The sequence below is a fragment of the Mauremys mutica genome, chromosome 13 (assembly GCF_020497125.1).
Source record: "Mauremys mutica isolate MM-2020 ecotype Southern chromosome 13, ASM2049712v1, whole genome shotgun sequence".
Lineage (NCBI taxonomy): Eukaryota > Metazoa > Chordata > Testudines > Geoemydidae > Mauremys > Mauremys mutica.
Window position 1 is genome coordinate 49,460,475 of NC_059084.1, and position 23,145 is coordinate 49,483,619.

The window sequence follows — 23,145 nt, forward strand, 5'->3', positions numbered from 1 at the left end:
GCCCTTTGGGTTAGAGTTCGGGTTATAATTATACATGGGGAGGAGGATGAAGGGTTCACGGTTAGGGTTAGGTGCTGGAGTTAAAGGCTATAGGTAGCTGGGGTAGAATTAAGGGCGATGGTTTAATGGTTTGGGTCAAATACTCTTCCACCCTCAAGTTCAATATTTGACGTGTTGTGATTGGATTTCTAGCCAATTTTGCAGCCATTCAACCTTCAGATACCAACCGGTTCTGCTGACAATTTCCCAGAGGGAGTTAGTGAGACTCTTGGGTCCTATCCCCACGGGGCCAGTTTGCCACGATGACTCATAATTCTGAGGCTGGGATGCTTGATACCAGACTGGAGACACAGAAACCCTAGTGCTCAGAGGGTCAAGGTGGGGCGGTTCGGGTTAGAGCTGGGGTTATGGTTAGGGGTATAAATGGTTGTTAGTACTTGTATCACAGTGGTCTAGAAAACCCCAGTCTAGGACCAGGACCCATCGCACCAGGAGCTTTACAGAGAAATAACAATGAGGACTCTACTGATCCCACGACCATTGCAGCCTGAGCAATCTAAAGTCAGGGTTCGGGGGAGAAGGTTGGGACGTTGGGGTTAGGGGTTAGGGGTTGGGTTTGAAGAGGGGTCAGAGTTGGGGGTCAGAGTTAGGGAGGAGGGGTTAGAGAGCCGAGGTTAAGGATGAGGCTAGGACTCTAGGGAAAGGGGGAGGATTAGGGTGCTGGGGTTAAGGAATGGGTACATCTGTCGGGGGTTAGGATGCTGGGGTTAGGGTCATGGTTAGGGAGCTAGGACAGAGTTGGGGGTCTAAGTAGTTGGGTTTAAGGTTTGGTTTTAGGGTCATAGTTCTGGGGTTCGGGTAAAAAACCTTCCCTCCCCCAAACTCAGTAGTCGACTGGTTATCACCACCCCTAGCTCATGACCTTCCTAGCCAGGTTCCCACTCAAGAAACCACTCGGATTCTAACCAATTGGGATGAAGATTTCCTGGACACTTTCCCAAACGCTGCGGGAGAAATCTCCCAAGAAGTCCAGCTGCCTCACTTTCTAGGTGCCTCAGAGCTGAGGCGCCTTGGGGAGCACTTACCGGGGTCTGCATCTCCAGTGGGCTTTAGCCGGAGACGTCCGAGCTCGTTCCCCCGGAAAGGAAGCCCAACGCGGCTCCAGCTGAGTGCGCTGCAGAAACGGAGCCAGCTCAGCTCAAAGGCCAAGTTGGGAAGCTGAGCCCTGAGCTGTCGCCTCTGAGCTGCCAGTTACGTCCAGCCCCAGGCAGCCGCGCTCACATCTAGCTGTGCTGGGAATCCCCCCGCCCGGCTCTCAGCATGGAGCATGAGCGCAGAGCTGCTGCAGGGAGGCAGGGCCGGCTCAGGGAGACGCGTTCCTGCACTCGCTGAGGTCAGGGGGGTCCCTCTGACCAGGGACACGCCAGAGGGGAAATTTGTGCCTCAGGTTAGAAAGATTTTGGCTGGAGACAATTAAACCCCCTTGGAAACAATTCAGCTGCTCCCCCAACCTCTAATTGCAGCCCCCCAACCCTGAGCGCCCCACGTCTGCTAATGGCCCTGAATCCTGAGCTCCAGCCTCCTGCTAGCCCAGCCCTGTCCCCCCACCCTGCCGGTGCCCCTCACTGCTGACCCCCAGTATCCTTCTATCCCAGCCCTGGTCCTCCCAACCAGCCCCTCACTCCCGACATGCAGCCCCCTCCAAGCCCAGCCCTGTGCTCCCCCCGCTCCCACCTAGACTCATAGACTTTAAGGTCAGAAGGGGACCATTATGATCATCTAGGCTGACCTCCTGCACAACGCAGGCCACAGAATCTCACCCACCCCTCCTGTAACAAACCCCTAACCTGTGTCTGAGTTATTGAAGTCCTCAAATTGTGGTTTGACGACCTCAAGCTGCAGATAATCCTCCACCAAGTGACCCATGCCCCACACTGCAGAGGAAGGCGAAAAACCCCCAGGGCCTCTGCCAATCTGCCCTGGAGGAAAATTCCTTCCCGACCCCAAATATGGCGATCAGCTAAACCCTGAGCATGTGGGCAAGACTCACCTGCCAGCACCCAGGAAAGAATTCTCTATAGTAACTCAGATCCCAACCCATCTAACATCCCATCACAGACCACTGGGCATATTTACCGCTAGCACTCAAGGACGAATGAATTGCCAAAATTAGGCTATTCCATCGTACCATCCCCTCCATAAACTTATCAAGCTTAGTCTTAAAGCCAGATATGTCTTTTGCCCCCACTACTCCCCTTGGAAGGCTGTTTCAGAACTTCACTCCTCTGATGGTTAGAAACCTCTGTCTAATTTCAAGTCTAAATTTCCTAGTGTCCAGTTTATATCCATTTGTTCTTGTGTCCACACTGGTACTGAGCTTAAATAATTCCTCCCTCCCTGGTATTTATCCCTCTGATATATTTATAAAGAGCAATCGTATCCCCCCTCAGCCTTCTTTTGGTTACGCTAAACAAGCCGAGCTCTCTGAGTCTCCTTTCATAAGACCCTCACTCACGACCCGCAGCCCCCTGCTAGCCCAGTCCTGCCCCTCCACCCTGCCCTGCTGGTGCCCCTCACTCCCGACCCGCAGCCCCCTGCTAGCCCAGTCCTGCCCCTCCACCCTGCCCTGCCGGTGCCCCTCACTCTCGACCCGCAGCCCCCTGCTAGCCCAGTCCGGTCCCTCCCCCCTGCCCTGCCCGGTGCCCCTCACTCCTGACCTCCAGCCTCCTGCTAGCCCAGCCCTGCGCTCCTACCACCCTGCCCTGCTGTGGCCCCTCACTCCTTACCCGACGCCCCTGCTAGCCCAGCCCTGCCCCACTCAGCTCTGCTGGTGCCCCTCACTCCCAACCTGCAACCCCCTGCTAGCCCAGCTCTGGGGTCCCCCACACCCCTCACTCCCACCTGTAGCCCCTGATAGCCCAGCCCTGGGCTCGCTCCCTGCAATTCTTTCAAAGCTGTTATCCCAGCTAATAGCCAGAGTGTGAGATAAGCACCTCTGTCCCCCCGTCTCTGCCTGGGGGTGCACAGCCTGGCCTGTTACCCGTCCTGGCCTGGGCAGCATGTCCAGCCTGTGCAGGGGAGCCGTGAGCTGCACCCTGCCCGGGTACTGGGCCCACACAGGGGACGTACCCCACTGCCCTTCATGGGTCAGAACAGAACAAAACACTCCTGGCTCCCAGGCCCCCTTCTCTAACCTACTCCCCTTCCAGAGCCTGGGAAAGAACCCAGGAGTCCTGGCTCCCAGCCCCCCGCTCTAGCGGCTAGACCCCACTCCCCTTCCAGAGCTGGGGAAAGAACCCAGGAGTCCTGGCTCCCAGCCCCCCACTCTAACGACTAGACCCCACTCCCCTTCCAGAGCCTGGGAAAGAACCCAGGAGTCCTGGCTCCCAGCCCCCCACTCTAATGACTAGACCCCACTCCCCTCGCAGAGCTGGGGAGGGAACCCAGGCGTCTTGCTCCCCTCTCTAGCACACGCTTCACCCCATTTATCTCTGATGGGGTTAAAACACCCTCTGCACCCATGTGACAAGCCAATAGCAGCCACTATCCTGGGATGGACTCACCAAATCACCGGCCATGTTGGGTCGTGGCCCGGCACTGGAGACTGGGGGCTTCTGTCCGGGAGTCCAGCTCTGCTCTGTGTCTGTCGCGGGGCTCTTCTGAGGTATCTTTGTCTGTCAGACATCCCCTCTCCTCCCCCCCGATGGAAGTAAAGATAATTATAGCTTGAGAACAAGAGATGACGCCCACTGGGGAGCTTTCACTGTTACAGCTGGTGAGAACATGTGAAAATTGGACAGGTGGGTGAGCACAAGGGGCTAAAACAGGGGTGAAAAAACAACCTCGCTGTGACTTTCATTTGTGTAAACTTCCTCTTTCAGCCCATTTTGTTTGTTTGTTTGTTGGTCGGTTTTCCCCAGAGATTCAGTTACGAAGGCCGCAGAGCTCAGAAAAGATTGAGGCCTCCTGGGGGGTCTTTTTGAGAACCTGCCATGCAGGAAGGTGAAGAAGGAGACTTTACGCCTGTCCTGGAACTGGGGATAGAACCCAGGAGTCCTGACTCCCAGCCCCCCACTCTAATCTTGGAGATCCCTGTTCACTGCCCCAGCTGGGGACAGATCCTAGGAGGTGACATTTCAGCCCCATCTGCACTAACCTTGTAAAGACCAGAGAGAGAACCCAGGAGTCCTGACTCCCGCCCACCCAGGATGGATAGATTGACAGTGGGCGTCTATGGGGATAGATAGATGCCCTATACACTAGAATCTGAAGCAAGTGCCATGTCTCCCTTCTAGCATCTTTTCTTTCTTTTAAAGTCTCCTGGCAGTTTGTTGTTGCTATACAAAGGGTCTCTTCTTGTCCTTGCTCCTGTGAAGGTGGTGAGAAGTAGCTGGGTGGTTCCTCGCACCGTGACTAGTGGTGGAATGTCCACTGCAATTTGGCGTGTTTAGAACTGATCGATTGGTGGAGTTTCAGGGCACAAGAAGGGATCACTGTGATCGGCATGTTCCCCGGCGATTCCTGGCCCAAGCCCCCACCTTCTGGTCGAGCAGAGCAGTTAGAAAGAGAGGGCAAAGCTGGCTTTAAGGACTCTGAGTCATGGAGAGTTCACCACAGTCCAGAAATCAGGACTGCAACCCCCAAAGAATTTTAAAGCTGTGAAATTTCCCCTGGACCTGTCAGTGTCCCGGAGAGGCAGATTGAAGAGCCCAGAGGCCGAGGTGTATGGTTTGAAAGCTCTGTTTGCACAGAAGGGCAGGGACTGGAGGAGAAAGGGTGCTGGTTGGGTTATCTCATCCATCCATGACTCATGGAGGGCTCTTCCCTGGCTTTAACCAATGGTCTTGTGATCAAACAGAGGAAGGGACTCAGGGAACCGGCTTCAACTCCCAGATCTCCCACAGACTCCCTCTGCCACCTTGGGGAAGCCACATCATCGCTCCATGCCTCACTTTCCCCATCTGTTCAATGGGGGTGATGATGCTCACTGCACACTGGAGAGCTGAGATGGGCTGGACTCAGGTTGTGAGGAGCTTGGAGCATATTTGTGTCTTGTAAAGGACCAGAGTCTCCTCGCAGCATCACTCGCAGAAACGAGAGCTATTCCACCGGAGCTGCTCCAGCTTTACACTGGAACGGCCGAGGTCAGAATCCCATTTCTTGTGTTTTTCGCCGGTCGCTAGGACAACCACTGCACAATGGGAAGTTAAAGGCAGAGAGAAGGTCTGTGACAGGCCCAAGGTCCCACGTGGTTTCCCCCCTCTTGATGGTTTCTCTTATATTCTCTTTATTTTTCCAGAGAACCCCAGACTCCTCTTCCGTCTTCCCCCTGGTTCCCTGCTGCCCCAAGCCTGGCAATGCTCCCCCGGACACAAGCTTGGCCTGCCTTGTAACTGGCTATTTCCCAGCACCAGTGGACATCAAGTGGAATTCGGACAAAGTGACCCACGGGGTCACAACTTTCCCAGGTCGACGATGAGCGACGGGCTCCTCACCCGGAGCAGCCTGCTGATCATCCCTGCCGGGTCCCGGCAGGGGCGACGACACCTACCAGTGCGATGTGACACATCAAGGGACACCACAGACCCCGTCGAAGAAGTTCCCTCAGGAGTGTAAGACACGCGGCAGGGGAGGGCGGGACAGCCAGGCTGAGCTTTTCAAAGCGCCTAGAGGGTCTGGGAGCCAGTGAATCTTAATCCACATCCCGTAGGTGCCTTTGGAAAAACCTCACCCTGAAAGTCTGGGGAAAGTTGGGCCCAGTGTTGAAACACACTGAGCCCTGGTGCTTTGTCACTGCAGATCTCCTGCCCCCAGCACCCCCTCCATGGACCCCTGAACGAGGGAAACCTTAGGGTGAAAGGCGCCCTGGGCAGAGACCTACGTTCCACTAAGGGGGGGATTTTTCAGCCCTGCCTAAAGGATTTAGGCACCCGGTTCCCATGGGAACTTGGCATGCAAATCCCTTAGGCACCTTGGGAAATCTTAGACCTGCAGCCGGGCTGAAATGGCACCTAAGCCTCATGCTGGCCCCTCTGTACAGGGGAATCTTCGGCTCACTGCCTTTCACCCTCCCCCTCCCCCAAACCCACCCAACCCCCTCCCACTGGGGAGGTGGAACAAAGCCCATTCGCCGCGTCAGTCCAAAGCCTCAAAGCAAAACCAGTGCAACTCAGAGCCCAGGGTCCTGGCCACCAGGGCCCCCCAGCGTTCAGCCGGCTGCATGGGGAGCACCCCCCCTTTCCACTAGGTCACCTTTCCTGCATGTTTCCTAGGCCTCCTGCCTGTCCACATCTAGAGATTCTCCCTCAGGCGCTTTCCTCAGCACTGAGCCAGAAGCTTTCCCTGCTATAGCCAGCAGTAAGCAGCCCCATGGACTACAATTCCCAGCAACCACTGGCCTTAAAGGGGCGAGACCCCCTTACGAGCTAGCACTGCTTCCACCTTTGTCATGGAGCTGGGTGTGTTCCTTGCACTCCCGCTGTCCTGGGGCATCGTTTGAAATGGACACAAGCCCAGAGCCGCAAACCTAGGCATTCTGGGGTCAGAACTTCAACGGGTGTAAATCGACTGATCTCCGCTGCAGTCAGTGGCACTGAGCCGACTTACATCAGCTGAGGATTTGACCCTTTATCCGTAGTCAGACACAGTCAGTCCTCTCCCAGGTTTTCTTCTGATCCCATGTCAGGCTGTGCAGCACCACGGTGCCCCTTAAATAGGGGACATTAATTGAGGGAAACTAGTTCAAATAAACAAACACAGCTCAAGCTCCAGCTTTGTCCCTGCTGTTTACCAGGGAGAAACACACTCCATGCAGCACATGCAGGAAGAGGCCTGAAGGCGTTTAAATATTTGCCCTAGATGATTTAAGGGCCCTGTTCCCATTTGTTTTAATCCCTTACATGGCTGTGAAAAATCTCAGCCCTGGCGGCTGATTAAAGTACTCAGTGTAAACGTACCACAACAAGCTGGAGGTTGCTGGTGCTGGGAGGACTGTAGCGTTAGCCCTCTCTCTGGAAGGGGACTGGGGATCTACAGAGAGTGACACTGGACTGTGTTTTCCCCTCTCTCTGCTCTCAGGGTGTGATTCGACAACGCCACCCCAGGTTCACCTCCTGGTCCCCACCTGCGAGGAGAGCTCCACAGGGAGCCAGCTGGAGCTGGTTTGCCTCCTCCTGAGCTTCAGACCCAACAACACTGACGTGAAATGGCTGGTGAATGGAAAGGAGAGCAGCCCCCCCACCCCGGCCTTTTCCTCTGCCATGGGCACAGACGGCTTCTACATGGGGCAGAGCCGCAGGAACGTCACCAAGCAGAGCTGGGAGCAGGGGGACGTCTACACCTGTCAAGTGACCCACCCAGCAGTGGGAGCAGAGCTCTCCATGCACAACACCAGCAAGTGCTTGGGTGAGGGGCTGGGCCCGTGCATGGCGGGGAGGTGGGGCGGAGAGTTACTGAGAAACCAGCCCTGCCGAAGGGCAGGTGGGACTGCACCTAGACACCAGTGTGACGGGAGACATAGGAGTGCCATAGAGAAACTGGTGCTGCAGGTGGATGGGAAGAGAAAGAGATACCATGGCTGGCTGGCTGGGAGGGACACTAGGAGGGTTCTGATGGAGGTGGAGGGATAGATTAGATTTCAATCGTCTTTTTCTGCCTTTCCACATTATTTGAACTGGTCACTGACGTCTCTTTGCATTTCTCAGCCTGCCTCAGAAGCTCACTTGACCCAACCATCTACTTAACCAAACCCTCCTATGAAGACGTCATCAAACATTCTGGTCATGTTACCTGTCTAGTTCTGGGCTATGACTTAGCAGCCAGCAGAATGGCATGGAAAGTGGATGGGCAGGTCAGCTCTGCGGCGAAGACAGAACCCCCCAAGAAGAACAGCAATGGGACCACCAGCCTGGTCAGTTCTCACCCTGTGTCGCTGGCACAATGGGGACAAGGCACCAAATTTACCTGCAAAGTGACCACACCCTGTTCTGGAGAACTAACCCAGGACATAACCATGAGCAATACAGGGGAGGAGCCTTGGCATCTCCAAGGGAAAGGCAACCGCCAGTCACTGTGAATTGGGATTAGAGGGTGAAACTCACCCCGCCTTTACGTCCCAGTTAAGCCCCCAAGTAGGACTTTAGCGGCGCCTAGGCCCTCAGCACAGGGGTGTGTTGCAGGTAGAATTAGTATTTCCCCTGTGAATCTCTCACTCTCAATCTCTCACTAATTTCCACTTGCACAGTTTTCCCAGGATTCCCTTCCTGCTCATTAAATTCCAGCTCCTCCAAGAATTTCACTCCCTCGGCTCCCTGGGAAACAGGGATGTGGCCTGTCAGGGACTCTGATCTGACGTGCGTCTGTACTTCTTACCTCTGGAAATCAGGCTGGTGCTTGTCACCCGCCATCTGGCCTTTCCGGGCTATTTCCGGTGAGACTCTCTCAGAGTGTCCAGTGGAGTAAGGTGCCCAAATCCTACTGAAATACTCAAGGTGTCCAAATGCCTTAGCCAGCCTTTGAAAATCTCAACTGTGTTGAGTTTTGCTGGGAGCGTTTGAAGGAGGGAAGAGGCTCCATCGGAGTGAGCAATGGGTGGGTGACTGTAGCGGGGTGGTCCCCGCTCCAGCCCGGGAAGGGTTGAAGCAGCCCTGGTAGAGGGCTGACGCTCTGGAGCAAAGCCTGGGCTGGTTGGGGACGGCAGGAAGAGGTGGGGCCATGCCCCAGTCAGGCTCAGCTGGTCCCTAGAAGAGGCTGCGAGCCAGAAGCCCAGTCAGACTCTCTCTCTGGCCTTTGCGAGGGAGGGGGCTGGCTGCTGGGAGTGCACCTGAGGCAGAGCAGGGCTGGGGGAAGGCCAGAGGAGCTGGGGAGCCCTGGCCTGGAACCCCCCCAGGCTGCGGCCTAGTATAAGGCCGAATAGGTATTGGAGTTGCAGGGGGCAGCCCAAGGGCAGAGGAAGGCAGCAGGCCCAAACCCTCCTTGCCAGCGATGAGCGGCTGACACTGCAGCCTGCCCCAGGGCATGGGGGCTACTTGGTGACTGGCAGTAGCCTACAACTGAGGCGAGGTGGAGATGGGGCTGGAGGTTCCCTGGGGAGGGTAAAATCTGAGACTGGGGAGTTACTGCCAGGGGGCAGCACCGCAGATAAAGGGGCACCGGAGTCCAGGGAGGGACACAGGGGCCAAGCGGCAGCGGGACACTGGCCTGGAGAGGGCGCTCCGGAGGCTGGAGAGCTAATTCCTGAGACGGCCAGCAGGAGGCGCTGCAGGGGGCAGTCCCACACCGTTACCCCATGTGAGGATGATGCATGGTGGAGACGTGGGGAGAAGAGGAGATCGTGTGGTTCAGTGTTTGGGGTGAGGGTTCAGGTTAGCGACGCAGGACTAGCTCAAAGAACCATGTCCATCTGCGTCACTGTACAACCAAGCTGAGGATAACGATCGTGATGATGATCTCGAAGGAGATGATGATGATGTTGATGACAATGAAGAAGGAAATGAAGATGCTGAAGGAGAAAAGGAGAAAATGTCAGAATGCTGAAGGAGATGATGAAGAGGATGGTAATGAAGGTTTTGCTCTGAAGAAGATGAAGATAAAGAGGAAGGAAGTGGTTATGAAGACAAGAGAGGTGAAGAAGATGAATATGATGATGGTGATGAAGATGAAAATGAAAATGAAGATAATGATGTTAAGTTGTTGCCATTTAAGGTTGAAGATTGGAAAGGTCACTGTGCACTCTGCGGGGAAGGCTTGGGAGTTCAGTTGAGTGTTTGGGTGAAGGTCCAGGCTCTTTGAGTTTCAAGGGAGATGATGCTCAGTAGGTGGGTTTTTGTTTTTCCCGGTCTAGCGTCACACATACCCTGAACAACTGCCCTCCCTGGGCCCTTCACACAGTGATAGCTGCTGGAGCTAAGTCCTTAACTTAGACAAGCAAAGCAAGTCTTCTTCTCTTGCCCCTCTTCCTTTTCATTTAGACATCAGGAAGAAGGAGCCCTCAGTCACGGTCTCCTGAGCCTACCACGAAGACATCTCCGGGAATAGAGTCTCCTTGACTCTCATCTGCGAAGCTAGAGGCTTTTACCCAGAAGAGATCAGCATCTCATGGTTGAAGAACAACTCCCCGGAACTCAAGTCGAGTTACAACAATGGGCCTGTGTCAGGAAGTGGCACTTTCTCTGCCTACAGCATCCTGAAGGTTGAGCAAAGTCAAGGAGAAGGAAATTACACCTGCGTGGTGCATCACCTGGCCATGGAAGAGCCCAAGAGTGTTGTGGAAAAGGTGTCCCTTGGTAAGTGGATTCTCAGAGGCAGATATTAATTTGGGGATGTCCACACGCTTTCTTATCCCATCCAGCCAATGGCATAAACAACTGCATGACTCCATGTGAGCCCTGGTGGGAGGGGAAGCAAGGAAGGATTTCAATCTCCATTATGATGCCGTCTTTGGTGAAACGAAGAACTGCATGATTTATTGCAACCTGAGCTGGGTGGGGAACGCCCCCCTCCACTCCAGTGTGGGAGAGTTCCCTGTATTCCCAAGGCATTATCCAATCTGAAATGCCCTAAGTAGTTGGGATCCTAACCCACCCCTGGAGGAGATTATTCCACAGCTTCACAGATCCTATCACCACTAAAGGAAGTGCAGGAAAACTGTCCTAATTGCAAAAGGGAATTTAAGGGAGGGTGCAGAATGTAATCTCATTGGGCTGTGCTTTGGCCAAGACGTTGGGATGGACACTCTTGCTCTTGCAGAAAGTTCATGGAGGTCTTTCATGGCAGGGAGGTGGTTTGCTGAAAATTTTCTTTCCTTCTTAACCATGGATCCCCCTGGGAGCTGTTTGCTTCACACTTGGACATGGATTCCCACGGTTACAGATACACAATTTTGGTCCCTTCTTATTCCTCAAATTTGTTGTTGGCACATTAGGAATGTCTTCATGGATCTGCAGCCATGACAGGCACCCAATTAAAATGTGTTCTTGAGGAAAAGATGAGCTGAGGTGGGGCAGATTCCGTATCCGATTCAGGAGACGACAAATTCATACAAACAAAGGAGAGAAACCTCTCAGCTCCATTGCCCCACCGTGGGGCTTGGGCATCCATGTGAATCTGGACTCCCAGCTCCAGCAGGATCCACTTTACAAACTTGTTTCATGAGCCAGACCATGCATATCCTTCAGAGAACATTCAATAGAGGCCATTGTCCCTGGGTGCCAGGGATCCAATCAGTCTGGGCTCCCCGGCTGAGATTTCTAAAGGGATTCAAGCTCTCCCCTCCCCCATCGGCTTGCAGTGGGAGTTGGGGGACTCATGCTCTGAGGGACCTTGGCAGACCATGGGTGTGAAATATAAAGGGCCCTTCTGCCTGTGCAGGGAGTAGGGGTTGGGGAACACAAGATCCGTCCTGAGCTGTGGGTGCTATGTGAGGTCTAGTGGTTAGAGCAGGAGGGCCTGGGTGCCAGGCATGACCATGAGCAGGTCATTTGCCCTCTGTGTCCCAGCTGCCATCTCTGGGAAATGGGGATAACCACGCTGAGCTCAGGCGGGTCATCGAGCTCATGAATTTGTGTCTGGAAGGACGGTGAGTTTAGCAACCACGGCAGGTCTGTCCCTGGCCATTTTTTCCACAATGGGGCTTTCTCCCAACAAAACCGGAGACCTTCAGATTTGCTCCTGGGACCCAGAGACCCAAATAACCATAATGGGACTCAGGAATCCCAATCCCTCGATTGGCTGGAAAAACCTCAGCCATTGTTCCTGCTGCTCCATAAGATGAGAGTCCCGCCCCTCCCACCAGGGAATCCAGTGCCCTATTTACAAGTCCAATGATGCTCAGCCCCTTTCCCAAACAGCCCCTGGGCTTTGCACCCCTGAGATAGAGGCACTCAGTTACCACCTGGTGCCTGTTGACATATTTGCTCAGCCCAGCCCTCAACGCCTCCTCCTGCCCCCACCAGGTGTCAGCAACTGTAATCGACACCCTCTGGAGGTGTCTCTCCTTCCCCCTTCCCTGGAGGACCTCTACATAGCGCAAAACGCCACCATCAGTTGTTTGCTGAGCGGCATGGAGACCCCCGGCAGCCTGGAGGTCTCCTGGAACCGGGGTAGCGGGGGCCCCTTGGCCGTGGTCTCCAGGGATCCGGTGCTGCAGGAAGATGGCACCTACAGTGCAACCAGCATCCTGCGGGTGTGCGTGGAGGAGTGGCAGGCGGGGGAGGAGTTCACCTGCACCGTGAAGCACCAAGACTTCCCGTCGGCCATTGTCAAGACCATCCACAAGAGTCACAGTAAGAACTCAGCCTTTCCCCTGTAGGGGGCGCCAGCTCCCATCAGGCCACAGGCTGGGGGATTGGCTGGCACAGGGTGTGGGGAATGGGACGCGGGACCTTCTGTCTCTAGGGGGCGCCAGCTCTGATCCGGTTTCAGGTTTTGGGACTGGGAGTTACAATTTGTGGGTGGGTCGAAATGTGCAAATTGATGAGACAGAAGGGGACGGAGAGTCAGGACTCCTGTGTTCTTTTTCTGTCTCTGGGAGGGGAGTGGGATTTAGTGGGTTAGAACAGGGAGACTGGAGTCTGGGACTCCTGGGTTCTAGCCCCTTTTCATGGAAGGGATTTGGATCTATTGGGTTAGTGTGGCCCGAACTCCTGGATTCTGTCCATGGATTTGGGAGGGGTGTGTGTGGGGGGTCTAGTGGGATATAGCAGGGTGATGAGTGTGGGGGATGGTAGCCAGGACTCCTGGGTCCCAATCTTTAGCATTAACCTCTCGCTGTTTCTCACGGCAGTGGTCTCCCTCTGGGCCCCTTCTGTCTACATCTCCCCTCCTCACCCTGAGGAACTGGCTCTCTGGGAATCAGCCACCACCACCTGCCTGGCCTCCAGCTTCCAGCCCAGAGACATCTTGGTGACATGGACCCAGCAGGACCGGCCCGTGCCCCAGGAAGCCTACAGTAACATCGGCCCCGTGCGGTAGGCTGGGAAGGAGGAGCGCTACTTCATCTACAGCAAGCTCAATGTCTTGGCGTCTGAATGGGAGCGGGGGGACACTTATGCCTGCGTGGTGGGGCACGAGGGTCTGCCCATGACCTTCATCCACCGGAGCGTGGACAAAGCCTCCGGTAAACCCACCACCGTCAATGTCTCTGTGATCTTGTCCGACACCGACATCACTTGCTACTGAGGAGCAGAGCCCCGCGGGCTCCTCACGGCGTATCTGAGATGGCCACGGAACCAGGTGGGGTCTGGGATTCCTCTGAGCCTGTGTGTAAAGCTGTGGTAGCTCTGGTGTGCGGAGCGTGGCTGTGTGTGGAATATGCCCAAATAAAATGCACCCTGCTAGAGCTTGTGATGAAGGGTGTGTCTTCTGCAGAGAGTGTCCGTGTGTCTTATCTACCCACCCACGCTTCCTCCCACAAAAGAGCACCCTTCTTTCTTTCACTCTTTCTCTCTAGCCATCCTCCTTTCCTTATGGATTGTCTACATCAATTCATCCTTCCACAGGATCCATCCATCCATCCTACCCACTGCAGTACCTGTCTCTTTGATTCTACCATATCCATTCATTCATGCATGGAAAATCAGGCAATGTCCTCTCTGCATCCATCCATCCTCATGCAGTGCATGTTTCTACCTGCCCACCCCTCATCCATTGTTATTGATGATATTGCAGCTCCTAGATGTCTTGACTGAGGTTAGGGCCCCATTGGATGGGCACTACCTGAACACACGTAGAGCAAACGTCCTAGAACCAAGGAGCTGATAGTCTAAGCAGAGAGAGGCTGGGAGGGGATATTTTGAGACAAAGGGATTAAAATTGGGACGCTAAAAAGGAGTGAGACACCGAACTCCCACAGAAATTATGAGTTTATTTCATGGGCACCTAAAATCCTAAGAACAGGAGTACTTGTGGCACCTTAAAGTCTAACAAATTTATTTTAGCATGAGCTTTCGTGAGTTACAGCTCACTTCCTCGGATGCATAGAATGGAACACACAGACAGGAGATATTTATACATACAGAGAACATGAAAAGGTGGACACGCCATCAGGGGCTCGTACACCTGCACATCTACCAACGTGATATATGCCATCATGTGCCAGCAATGCCCCTCTGCCATGTACATTGGCCAAACCGGACAGTCTCTACGCCAAAAAATAAATGGACACAAATCTGACATCAGGAATCATAACATTCAAAAACCAGTGGGCGAAACACTTCAGCCTCTCTAACCACTCAGTGACAGACTTGAAGGTGGCAATTTTGCAACAAAAAAACTTCAAAAACAGACTCCAAAGAGAAACTGCTGAACTCGAATTAATATGCAAACTAGATACAATTAACTGTGGCCTAAACAGAGACTGGGAATGGTTGGGTCATTACACTAATTGAATCTATTTCCCTATGTTAAGTTCTCCTCACACCTTCTATGGGCCATCTTAATTATCACTTCAAAAAGTTTTTTTTCCTCCTGCTGATGATAGCTCATCTCAATTGATAGACTCTTCCAGTTGGTATGGGTACTTCCACCTTTTCATGTTCTCTGTATGTATAAATATCTCCTGTCTGTGTGTTCCATTCTATGCATCCGAGGAAGTGAGCTGTAACTCATGAAAGCTCATGCTAAAATAAATTTGTTAGTCTTTAAGGTGCCACAAGTACTCCTGTTCTTTTTGCGGATACAGACTAACACGACTGCTACTCTGAAACCTAATATCCTAAGAGTCCTTTAAAGACCCCAGCCTAAGTGGCTTGTCTCTGATCACACTGCAGGTCAGTGGGAGAGGTGGGAATAGAGGCCTGATCCCCCATCTCCAAGACTTGTTTCTTAACCATTGCACCTGTCTAACAATGTAGCCCTTGCTGCTATGGTGTCAGAACTCCTAGGAGATGCGTCCTCATCTGACTACAGAAGGTGCAGGGGCAGAACCCCCAGGAATCTGGTGTCATGTCTGCCGGGAGCTAGGTGACGGGTGAGACTGAGTTAGGAGCCTCCATTCCCACCAGCTCTATCCCTGGATGTATGAACACGGGGGGGGGGGGGGGTGCAGGGGAAGTGATTTCACCTCTGTGTTCGGGGTTAGGGAGACCGATACTGGAGCAGCATTCAGTTCTGGAGGCAACATGCAGTGACAGTCAGAAAAGGTAACAATGGTAGGAACCATTAGGAAAGGGACAGATAATAAGACAGTAAATCTCATAATGCCACAGTATAAATCCATGGTATGTCCACAGCTTGAATACCGCACGATTGGTGTGGAGAAAGTAAATAAGGAAGTGTTATTTCCCCCTTCACATAACACAAGAACCAGGGGTCACCCACTGAAATTAAATGGCAGCTGGTTTAAAACAAACACAGGGAAGTATTTCTTCCCACAACAGAGTCAACCCGTGGAACTAGTGGTCAGGGGATGTTGTGATGGCCAGAAATATAGTTGGGTTCAAAGAAGAAATAGACAAGTTCATGGAGGATAAGTCTATGAAAGGTTATTAGCCAAGATGGTCATGGATGCAGCCCTAAGCTCTTGTTGTCCCTAAGGCTCTGCCTGTCATAGGCTGGTTGTGTATGACAGCAGATGGATGACTCAATAATTGCCCTGATCTGGTTATTCCCTCTGATACCTCTGGCATCAGCCACTGTTGGAAGACAGGATACTGGGGTAGATGGACCATTGGTCCCATGCACTGTGGCCATTCTCATGTGCAATATTCAAAAGAAGGTTGAAAATTTGGAGAAGGTGCAAAAACGAGCTAGAAAAATGTTTAGAGGGCTGGAGAAAATGGCTTCCAGTGTGAGATAGGAGGAGACGAATTGGCTGAAAGAGACATTCAGGAAATGGCTTCACTGATATGTATAAGTACCTCCATGGGGAGAAAGTACCAGGCAGTAAAGGTCTGTAACTTAGTATAGAAAGCCTTAAGAGGAGCCAATGGCTGGACAGATACAAATATAGACTAAAGCACTGCAGGGTGCATCAGGGTTGTGCTGACACTGCAGATTCAGTCTGCCAGACTGTCCTGGGCCTCACCACAATGCGGCCCAATTGCCAGAGTCTAAGTGGCAGCCCTTGGGTTCTGGGCTGTGTGGCCTAATGGGCCGAGACAATACAGCCACCCATGAGCACAGAGCGGTGTGGCCTAGTGCCCAGGGTCGATATATCAGCCCTCAAGTGCAGGATTTTGTTTCCTACGGGTTAGAATGAATATAGCGGCCCTTGAGTGAAGAGGAGTGTGGCCTAGCAGCCAGGGTGAATAGAGAGGCCCTCAAATGAAGGGGAGTGCAGTGTAATGGCCAAACCCAGGGGCCATCACCAGAGGGGGTGATGGCCAGGGTAGGGGGACAGGGGCCCACCCAACTCCACTGGGTCCTGACCCAGGGCCCTAGCAGTGGTGGAGTGGAGGGTAGGGGGACACGGGCCCACCCGACTCCACCGGGTCCTGACCCAGGGCCCTAGCAGAGGTGGAGTGGTCCACCCCTGGGTCAGTGGGGAGTCATAGAATCATAGACTCAAAGGTCTGGAAGGGACCTCGGGAGCTCATCTAGTCCAGTCCCCGCACTCATGGCAGGACTAAACATTATCTAGCGCATCCCTGACAGGTGTGTGTCTGATCTGCTCTTAAAAACCACCAATGATGGAGATTCCACAACCTCCTGAGGCAATTTATTCCAGTGCTTAACCAGCCTGACAGGAAGCTTTTTCTAATGTCCAACGTACACCTCCCTTTCTGCAAGTGAAGCCCATTGCTTCTTGTTCTATCCTCAGAGGTTAAGGAGAACAATTTTTCTCCCTCCTCCTTGTAACAGCCTTTAAATGTTATTGAAAATGGTTACCATGTCCCCTCTCAGCCTTCTCTTTTTCCAGATTAAACAAACACAGTTTTCAATCTTCCCTCACGGGTCATGTTTTCTAGACTTTTAATCATTTTTGTTGCTTTTCTCTGACTTTCTCCAATTTGTCCTCATCTTTCCTGAAAGGTGGTGCCCAGAACTGGACACAAGACTCCAGTTGAGCCCTAATCAGAACGGGGTCGATCGGAAGAATGACTCCTCGTGTCTTGTTTCCAATACTCCTGCTAATACATCCCAGAATGATGGTCACTTTTTTTGCAACAGTGTTACACTGCTGACTCATGCTTAACTTGTGATCCACTATGACCCCCAGATCCCTTTCCACAGTACTCCTTCCTAGGCAGTTATTGCCCGTTTTATATGTGTGCAACTGATTGTTCCTTCCTAAATGGAGTATTTAGCATTTTTCCTTATTGAATTCCATCCTGTTTTCTTCAGACCATTTCTCCAGTTTGTCCAGATCATTTTAAATTTTATTCCTATCCTCCAAAGCACTTGCAACCGCTTCCAGTGTGATATTGTCTACAAACTTTATAAGTGTATTCTCTATGCCATGATCTAAATCACTGATGAAGATATTGAACAGAACCAAACTCAGAACTGATCCCTGTGGGACCCCACTCGTTATGCCCTTCCAGCATGACTATGAACCACTGATAACTACTCTCTGGGAATGGTTTTTCCAACCAGTTATGCATCCATCTTGTAGTAGCTTCCATCTAGGTTGCATTTTCCTAGTTTGTTTATGAGACGATCATGCGAGACAGTATCAAAAGCCTTAGTAAAATCAGTAAATACCACATCTACCACTTCTCCCAATCTGCAAGGCTTGTTACCATGTCAAATAAAGCTGTCAGTTTGGTTTGACATGATTTGTTCTTGACAAAATCCATGCTGTTACTTATCACTTTATTTTCTTCTACATGTTTGGAAATAATTTTGCTCTATTATCTTTCCAGGTACAGAAGTTAAGCTGATTGGTGTGTTATTCCTCGGGTTGACTGTTTCCGTTTTTATAGATGGGCATTATATTTGCCCTTTTTCAGTCTTCTGGAATCTCTCTCATCGTCCAGGACTTTTCAAAGATAATTGCTAACGGCTCAGATATCTCCTCAGTGAGCTCCTTGAGTATCCTAGGATGTATTTCATCAGGCCCTGATGACTTGAAGCCAACTAACATCTAAATCATTTAAAACTTGCTCTTTCCCTATTTTAGCATCTGATCCTACCTCATTTTCACTGGCATTCACTATGTTAGACGTCCAATCACCACCCACTTTGTTGGTGAAAACCGAATCACAGACGTCATTAAGCACCTCTGCCATTTCCGCATAGTCTGTTACTGTTTTCCTCCCCTCATTGCAACACTGCAACATGCTGACCTTACACGTGTGGGAGATACCACTCTGTCCCCGTCCCTGGGACACTTCCGACCGGGCTTCCTGAAGCTGCAGTCCATGTCACGTCGGGGTCTCCGGGCTCCTCTGCGCTGGTAATTCCCTGGGACTCCGACTCCAGCTGGTCAGCTGTAGGCAACGGGTCTCTGGTCTGTGTCTTGAGATCTCCGCCTTCCGCAGGCAACGGCTGTAATGGCTCCGGGGCTGGAGCCTCGACCAAGCGTCCTTCCTCCTTGGCAGTCAGTGCAGAGTGAGCTGGGCTGCTCTTCTTTATACCAGCACAGCATTTGGAGCGTGCTTAGCATGGTCTGAGGGGCAGGACTTCCTCCCCCCCCGAGGAGGATTAACCCTTTCCTGGTTAGTGCGGGTATGCGCACCCCCGTCACAGGCACGGAATCTGGAAGGGAACCACTGGAACTAACTTCCAGTGGAAGTGGTGGAGTCTCCATCTCGAGGTTTGTACATCCAGCCTGGGGTCCATTCTGGAAGATATGCCCCCAACAAAGACAAGTCCTTGGGCTCCATAGAGGGGTAGCTGGGTTAGAGTCTCTGGCCTGTGATATACAGGAGGTCGGGCTCGTTGCTGTCATGGTCCCTTCTTGCCTTAAGATGTACAAAAGGTTTCAGAGCTAGGAAGGTCACATCAATTACCCACCACCAAACTCTATGGCCCAGGCTTACAGCGCACTGGTGGGTGAATAAAGATTTCAGCTGGTACCTCGGTGCCAGCCCTTTCATTGCCCAGGTGTGTACTAAGTTGAGGAGGCTCCAGGCCATTTCCCAGTCGGCGTTCGTGCCATTGACAAGACACATGGATGGGCTCAGGGAATGCTGGGCTGTGAGTCCTTCCAACTCTTGGGAAGGGGTCCCCAATGGAGCCCAGGCTGGTGGTGAGTGACAGAGGCTCCTACTGAGTGGTGTCCCATGTGGAATGAGTTGGGAGAGCTCTTTGCTCAGTCCCCATGACACAACAATACAGACGGCTCAAGGAATTAGAAATGGGCCATGGAGACGTCTGCCTACGGGGACTGAGGTCACTGCTGTGTGACGGTGGCAGAGTGGCTCCAAGTGAGAAATCAGTTGAGGGCCATCACTTCTGTTTCCAGTGTCTGACAACATGGGGCAGCTCAGGGTGTTACTGACGGGGCGGCCAGGCCTTTCCCCATTTCCTTCGGGCTTGTGGGTGAGCTGGGCAGGTGTTGCCCAAATGTGGCGATGGGCGACAGATCTTCCCCCTTCTCGGAGCATGGGTTGAAATGGAGTCCAAGCGGGTAGTAGCTTAAAAGTTGTTCCCATCAGATGGCCCCATTATTAGGTGTATTACAGTCGTGTGTAGAGGTCTCCACTGAGTTTGGGACCCCAGTGCGCTAGGAGCTGTGCACACATAGAGTAATAGACAGTCTCTGCCCAGAAGAGTTTAATGTCCAAACAGAGAAAGGGTGTGAAGGGAAACTGAGGCAGAGAGCGAGGCGGTGAATTGCCTGAGGTCCAGCAATGTCAATAACAGAGCTGGGAATAGACCCATGGGAGTCCTGAGTCCTGAGTCCCATCCTAGTGCTCTGTTCATTGGACCACACTCCCTCTGGGCTGGTGTGAGTTGGGGGAGGTCTGAGAACAGCTCTGTGGGTAAATTCCCCAGGTCCCCAAAATAGGGACTTTTGGTGGTGGGGGAACTGGTGCCTCTGCTGCCCAGGAACTGGTCCCAGCACGGCTCAAGCTGGCATTGACTGGGAAGAAGCTGCTGTCTGATGGGTGTGCCTGGCCCCATTGAGTTTCTGCACTGGCAGGTCTCAGCCCAGTTCCCTGGCTGGCCAAGGGAGGGGGAGGGCATGCTCGGGGAGGGGCGTGTAGTGCTGCTGGCTGGGGTTTGCAAAGGAGCCAAAGGGCATGAAATTTAATGGAAGTTGGGGGCTGAAATCCCCGAGGCTGCTCCGAGAATTGCAGCCTGTGACGGGGAGTCTCCACCTGCAGCTGCCCCGTCTCCCCTGGCAGGGAACCCTCTGTCTCTGGCCCTGGACAGGAGCTCCTGCCAAGAGCACAGACCGGAGCTCCCTGCTGTGCCCACTCAGCTCCTTGGCTTAACGAAGAGGCCTCTCTAACCGGCCGGTTTATCTCCTCCCCAGCGCCTCACTGCCCAGTGGAGGACCAAGGCATCGATGCTGAAGGAGGAGAGGAGGAATCTGACGGTCTCTGGACACCTGTTGCCTTCATTGCTCTCTTCCTGCTCAGCCTGTTGTACAGCGCCGGCGTCACGCTGCTTAAGGTAACAGCAACCGCTACCTTCATGGTCACGCGTCACTGCTTCCAGCAATAACCAGTGCTCAGTAATCTATCCCACCCCATCAGCATGCAGCCACCAGCCATCAGCCATCCTCGGGAACTACTCAGTCAACCCACATTCAGTGGTGAAACTCCGTGAGCACAAACGCAAGGTAACCACTTGGGAACGAACAGCCATTAGCCCCACATGCAGAATGGGAACTGACTGCCTAGGAAGGAGCACTGCAGAAAGGGGTCTGGGGGTTGTAGTGCAACACAAGCTAAATATGAGTCCAATAATGTAACAGTGTCGGGGGAAAAAGAGAAATTCTGGGCTGTATTAGCAGGAGTGTTAGTAAGCAAGACACAAGCAGTAATTCTTCTGCTCTGCTCCGCGCTGATACGGCTTCAGCTGGAGTCTTGTGTCCAGTTGTAGGCACCACATTTCAGGAAAGATGTGGAAAAGTTGGAGACAGGCCATAGGAGAGCAACAAAAATCATTTAAAGGCTAGAAAACATGAGCTGTGAGGGAAGATTGAAAGAACTGGGTCGTTTAGTCTGGAACAGAGAAGACTGGGGTGGCCGGGGCGGGGGAATGACATGGTAACATTTTTGAAATACATAAAAGGTTGTTACAAAAAGGAGGGTGACAAATTGTACTCGTTATCCTGTGAGGATAGGACAAGAAGCAATGGGCTTAGATTGCAGCAAGGGCAGTTTAGTTTGGGACATTGGAAAAAACTTCCTAACTGTCAGGCTGGGTAAATACTGGAACAAATTGCCCAGGGAGGCTGTGGAGCCTCCATTGTTGGAGGTTTTTAGGAACAGGTTAGACCAGGGATTGGCAACCTTTGGCACGCGGCTCACCAGGATAAGCACCCTGGTGGGCTGGGCCGGTTTGTTTACCTGCCGCGTCGGTAGGTTCAGGCGATTATGGCTCCCAGTGGCTGCGGTTCGCAGCTCCCGGCCAATGGGTGTTGTGGGAAGCAGTGCAGGATGAGGGATGTGCTGGCAGCCGCTTTCCACTGCCCCCATTGGCCTGCAGTGGTGAACCACGGCCAGTGCGAGCCGCGATCAGCAGAAGCTGCCAACACGGCAGGTAAACAAACCGGCCCGGCCCACCAGAGTGCTTATGGTGGCGAGCCACGTGCCAAAGGTTGCCGATCCCTGGGTTAGACAAATACCTGTCAGGGACGGACTAGTTATTACTTAGTCCTGCCCCACGGCAGGAGACAGGACTAGGTGACCTCTCAAGATCTCTCCCCATCCTACGTCTCTATGATTTCATGGTTGTCAGAGGCTCAAACCAAAGTCAGGAATTAGAGCCCAGTTTTAGGGCCAGGTTACCTGGAGAGAGGAAAGCCTGGGGCCAGGACAGGAGCCGGGCTGGAGCCAGACAGAAGCAGGGCTGGAGCCGGACAGGAACAAGGGAGGAGCAGGGCTGGAGACGGATGAGAACAAGGCAGGAGCTGGGCTGGAGCTGGATGGGAACAAGGCAGGAGCCAGGCTGGAGCCAGACGAGAACAAGGCAGGAGCTGGGCTGGAGCCGGACAGGAACAAGGGAGGAGCAGGGCTGGAGCCGGATGGGAACAAGGCAGGAGCAGGGCTGGAGCCGGACGGGAACAAGGCAGGAGCAGGGCTGGAGCCAGACGAGAACAAGGCAGGAGCTGGGCTGGAGCTGGATGGGAACAAGGCAGGAGCTGGGCTGGAGCTGGATGGGAACAAGGCAGGAGCAGGGCTGGAGCCGGACGGCAGCAAGGCAGGAGCAGGCTGGAACAATCCATCACAGCTGCTATCACAGCCCTGGGGAAATACTTTGGGTGACTGCTTAACTTCTGCTGGGCTTATGAGCCGGTTGCTGACTCTGCCCAGCAACCAGGGCGGAGCCGATGAGGCAGCTACAGGCCAGGTGTGAAGGCGTCAGATTATCTGGGACTGGCTCTGCTGCCAGCCCTGATTCCTGATAGTGACCAACGATCAATCAGAAGTAATCAAGAAAGATTATTTATTAATAATCAACTACCTGTCATCACTGATGAACGAGTTCCTATCAATGTTTATTCATCAGTTATCAATAAATGAGAATCAAGAGGCTATTATCAATTCTAATCATTTATCACTGAGAAATCAATAATCAGGGATTGTCTATTTCTGGTCAGTACCTAGTGATCTGTAATTAATGCCTGAGTAGCCATTAATCTGCAATTAATTATCAATAATCAACTCTCATGGATCAGTAATTAATGTTAAACAATGAAGGATCAAGCATCAAACCATCAATAGGCTGCTAGTAATTATCGACTGATAATAATCACTTAACAATAATCAGCAATGAACGATCAATGACCAAAAAGGAATGGTCACTAATTAAGAAGCCAGAACAAATGTTCAGGGACCAATGAGCGTCAATCACTCACCACTCGGCCATGATCACTGAGGATCCGTAGTGGGGCCCAGATGCACCAAGGGCCCTAGGAGCCTGTGAAGCCGGGTTCTGTGGCAGTGGGGGGACCCAGTGCCCGGGAGCCTGGAACCAGAAGCAGGATCGGCTTAGACAGCCTAGGGGCTCCCCAGGGAGTTGGCCTGCGGCACCCTCTGGGCAGTGGCCCGTTCCCTGAGGCGGTTTGACAAGGCTCGGTGTCTCTGT

The 23,145-nt window shown here is 52.8% G+C and overlaps 1 pseudogene; it reads left to right on the forward strand.

Moving 5' to 3' along the window:
• Positions 1–3,739: 3,739 nt before the first annotated feature.
• LOC123347579 lies at positions 3,740–20,553 on the forward strand (annotated as a pseudogene).
• Positions 20,554–23,145: the final 2,592 nt, after the last annotated feature.